The sequence below is a fragment of the Coenobita brevimanus genome, chromosome 9, assembly GCF_032717465.1.
Source record: "Coenobita brevimanus isolate Jiangsu-jjx chromosome 9, ASM3271746v2, whole genome shotgun sequence".
Lineage (NCBI taxonomy): Eukaryota > Metazoa > Arthropoda > Malacostraca > Decapoda > Coenobitidae > Coenobita > Coenobita brevimanus.
Genome location: NC_136962.1, coordinates 1,947,501 through 1,952,500, shown reverse-complemented (window position 1 = coordinate 1,952,500; position 5,000 = coordinate 1,947,501). Strand labels below are relative to the sequence as shown.

The 5,000-nt window shown below is 37.9% G+C and overlaps 1 protein-coding gene across 1 annotated transcript in view; it reads right to left on the bottom strand.

The window, feature by feature from the left end:
- Positions 1-4,231, bottom strand: part of Nadsyn (NAD synthetase) — a 31,275-nt gene extending 27,044 nt beyond the window's left edge. Inside the window, exon 1 of the mRNA XM_080280106.1 lies at positions 4,210-4,231. The gene's annotated coding sequence lies outside the window, so the exon portion shown is untranslated. The remainder of the gene's footprint in view (positions 1-4,209) is intronic.
- Positions 4,232-5,000: the final 769 nt, after the last annotated feature.

The window sequence follows — 5,000 nt, the reverse complement described above, 5'->3', positions numbered from 1 at the left end:
TAGTGCTGCCTACTTCTTCCTTAGCCTTTATCATTCTTTTTCTGTGCCTGTCCTCCTCTCTTCCTAATTCTCACCATCATCCACTCACTTGATGTAGTGCTGCCTACTTCTTCCTTAGCCTTTATCATTCTTTTTCTGTGCCTGCCCTCCTCTCTTCCTATTTCTCACCATCATCCACTCACTTGATGTAGTGCTGCCTACTTCTTCCTTAGCCTTTATCATTCTTTTTCTGTGCCTGCCCTCCTCTCTTCCTATTTCTCACCATCATCCACTCACTTGATGTAGTGCTGCCTACTTCTTCCTTAGCCTTTATCATTCTTTTTCTGTGCCTGTCCTCCTCTCTTCCTATTTCTCACCATCATCCACTCACTTGATGTAGTGCTGCCTACTTCTTCCTTAGCCTTTATCATTCTTTTTCTGTGCCTGTCCTCCTCTCTTCCTATTTCTCCCATCTTTCCTGTCACTTCTTATTGCTTTTCTTTCCTTTACAGGTGGCTTTACATTGAGTGACAAGCCAAATGGTTTCCTGTAAGCCAAGAAACCATTTACAACGCTGGGTGGTAACCATATAACCAAACCATACGTGCTGCCTACGTGTCAACAAGTGGGTTGGTGGAGGGTTAGTGCCCCTCCCCGTAAAACAACTAACTCAAAGTCAAATGGCCACCCCTTACCGGATTATGGCGTCTGGCAATAGACAGATAGATAGAATATGGGATTATGGCGTCTGGCAATAGATAGATAGATAGAATATGGGATTATGGTGTCTGGCAATAGATAGATAGATAGAATATGGGATTATGGTGTCTGGCAATAGATAGATAGATAGAATATGGGATTATGGTGTCTGGCAATAGATAGATAGATAGAATATGGGATTATGGCATCTGGCAATAGATAGATAGATAGAATATGGGATTATGGCGTCTGGCAATAGATAGATAGATAGAATATGGGATTATGGTGTCTGGCAATAGATAGATAGATAGAATATGGGATTATGGTGTCTGGCAATAGATAGATAGATAGAATATGGGATTATGGCATCTGGCAATAGATAGATAGATAGAATATGGGATTATGGCGTCTGGCAATAGATAGATAGATAGAATATGGGATTATGGCATCTGGCAATAGATAGATAGATAGAATATGGGATTATGGCATCTGGCAATAGATAGATAGATAGAATATGGGATTATGGCATCTGGCAATAGATAGATAGATAGAATATGGGATTATGGTGTCTGGCAATAGATAGATAGATAGAATATGGGATTATGGTGTCTGGCAATAGACAGATAGATAGAATATGGGATTATGGCATCTGGCAATAGATAGATAGATAGAATATGGGATTATGGCATCTGGCAATAGATAGATAGATAGAATATGGGATTATGGCATCTGGCAATAGATAGATAGATAGAATATGGGATTATGGCATCTGGCAATAGATAGATAGATAGAATATGGGATTATGGCATCTGGCAATAGATACATAGATAGAATATGGGATTATGGCATCTGGCAATAGATAGATAGATAGAATATGGGATTATGGCATCTGGCAATAGATACATAGATAGAATATGGGATTATGGCATCTGGCAATAGATAGATAGATAGAATATGGGATTATGGCATCTGGCAATAGATAGATAGATAGAATATGGGATTATGGCGTCTGGCAATAGATAGATAGATAGAATATGGGATTATGGCATCTGGCAATAGATAGATAGATAGAATATGGGATTATGGCATCTGGCAATAGATAGATAGATAGAATATGGGATTATGGCATCTGGCAATAGATAGATAGATAGAATATGGGATTATGGCATCTGGCAATAGATAGATAGATAGAATATGGGATTATGGTGTCTGGCAATAGATAGATAGATAGAATATGGGATTATGGTGTCTGGCAATAGATAGATAGATAGAATATGGGATTATGGTGTCTGGCAATAGACAGATAGATAGAATATGGGATTATGGCATCTGGCAATAGATAGATAGATAGAATATGGGATTATGGCATCTGGCAATAGACAGATAGATAGAATATGGGATTATGGCATCTGGCAATAGATAGATAGATAGAATATGGGATTATGGCATCTGGCAATAGATAGATAGATAGAATATGGGATTATGGCATCTGGCAATAGATAGATAGATAGAATATGGGATTATGGCGTCTGGCAATAGATAGATAGATAGAATATGGGATTATGGCATCTGGCAATGCTGGGATTGTTTACAAAATGGAAAGTCAGAATCGACCATAATTAAAAATCGTTTTGACTTTTGGTGCTCACAAAAACAGGTATCAGCACAATATATAATAACAGCGGGGGACAGGGTGACGTGGAGGTGATTTGTTTGTGGCCACCCCCTACAGGATTAAGGCATCTGGCAATAGAAAGATAGATAGAATATGGGATTATGGCATCTGGCAATAGATTGATAGATAGAATATGGGATTATGGCGTCTGGCAATAGATAGATAGATAGAATATGGGATTATGGCGTCTGGCAATAGATAGATAGATAGAATATGGGATTATGGCATCTGGCAATAGATAGATAGATAGAATATGGGATTATGGCATCTGGCAATAGATAGATAGATAGAATATGGGATTATGGCATCTGGCAATAGATAGATAGATAGAATATGGGATTATGGCATCTGGCAATAGATAGATAGATAGAATATGGGATTATGGCATCTGGCAATAGATAGATAGATAGAATATGGGATTATGGCATCTGGCAATAGATAGATAGATAGAATATGGGATTATGGCATCTGGCAATAGATAGATAGATAGAATATGGGATTATGGCGTCTGGCAATAGATAGATAGATAGAATATGGGATTATGGCATCTGGCAATAGATAGATAGATAGAATATGGGATTATGGCATCTGGCAATAGATAGATAGATAGAATATGGGATTATGGCGTCTGGCAATAGATAGATAGATAGAATATGGGATTATGGCATCTGGCAATAGATAGATAGATAGAATATGGGATTATGGCATCTGGCAACGCTGGGATTGTTTACAAAATGGAAAGTCAGAATCGATCATAATTAAAAATCGTTTTGACTTTTGGTGCTCACGAAAACAGGTATCAGCACGATATATAATAACAGCGGGGGACAGGGTGACGTGGAGGTGATTTGTTTGTGGCCACCCCCTACAGGATTAAGGCATCTGGCAATAGAAAGATAGATAGACCAATGATTAGTCAAAATATCTTGTCTTTTAATATTGCAAAAATGTGGCTCTACTTGTAGCTTATCCTATGTAAATTACTGAAACCTATCTATCTATTGCCAGGCACCTTAATCCTGTAAGGGGTGGCCACAAACAAATCACCTCCATGTCACCCTGTCCCCTGCCATTTCACTGCCCTGCTCCCAGCTCACACCCCCCTCTCTCATATACCTCTCCATCTCATCCTTGGCCTCCCCCTCCCTCTCCCCCCCTCCACCTGACTCACATACACTCTCCTCATCAGTCTCTCACTCTCCATCCCCCCAGCTCACACCCCCCTCTCTCATATACCTCTCCACTCCATCCCTCCATCTCATCCTTGGCCTCCCCCTCCCTCTCCCCCCTCCACCTCACACACACTCTCCTCATCAGTCTCTCACTCTCCATCCTCTCCACATGGCCAAGCACCTTTTCCTAAGTGATTTATTTATACTCTTAAAGATACCCTGACCTAACCTGACCTAACCTTCAAGAGTAAAAGAAAAATAACTCGAGATGATAATGCCATGGAGGAAAAGTCTCAAAATTGTCTATAATACTAAAAAAAATTAATCGAAATCTTGTAATTCTGTTTTTGGCTGAAACTATAATACCTAATCATCATTTAGTCAAAATTTTCAAGTCTAACCCCCATAAAAATTTTGAATATCATTTTTAATTATTTTCCAGTTTTGTTTCCAGGTATATGTAGATTTGGGGGCACCTCTTGACGCCAAAAATCTCATTGGAGTCAACCTAACCCCTCCTAAATCGAAAATATTACCCAAAATTGCAAAAACATGGTCTGGAGATGGAAAGAATATGATATGGAAGGGCTTTTTTCATTTTAGGGGTTGAAAATAGATCGAAAATGCCGAGAAATTATAAAAATACTGATAATAACACGAGATCTCAATGGCCTCTTATCGTACTACTTACCAGAGTCCTTGGTTGCTAGGGAGATGGCTTGGTTGCTAGGGACGCCATCAACAAATTATCTCCTAAGCATCTGGTTTAGGTTTACGGAAAAATATATATATGTGAAATGACTTAAACTTATATTATTTTTCATTCTTCCTTAATGTTATAATGATGGAAACATTTATAGGGAGATGGCTTGGTTGCTAGGGACGCCATCAACAAATTATCTCCTAAGCATCTGGTTTAGGTTTACGGAAAAATATATATGTGAAATTACTTAAACTTATATTATTTTTCATTCTTCCTTAATGTCATAATGATGGAAACATTTATAGGGAGATGGCTTGGTTGCTGGGGACGCCATCAAGTTATTTCTCAAGCATCTGGTTTAGGTTTACGGAAAAATATATATGTGAAATTACTTAAACTTACATTATTTCTTGTTCTTCCTTAATACAATAATGATAGAAACATTTATTTAAAACTTGCTACTTTAATTTTGCATCTGCATCAACGAAAATATATTCATTTTTATTCACGATTATTCTCGTTCATGGAACCAATTTCATATATCCTAAAAATATGAAATTTAACGATATTTTGAAAATTATAGTAACATTCTAGTGATACTTCGAAGTCTTAGCGCTTCCTACTTATAGATTTTTTTTTTTAGCACCTCATTCCTCGCCCATTATTTTCCGTATTGTAACTTTCAAATCCCTTTTGTGCTATTGGAAAAATCTGGTATCAGTAATATCTTTCAGTAACAGCGTAGAGAAAGTTATTAACCATCCAGAAGCAG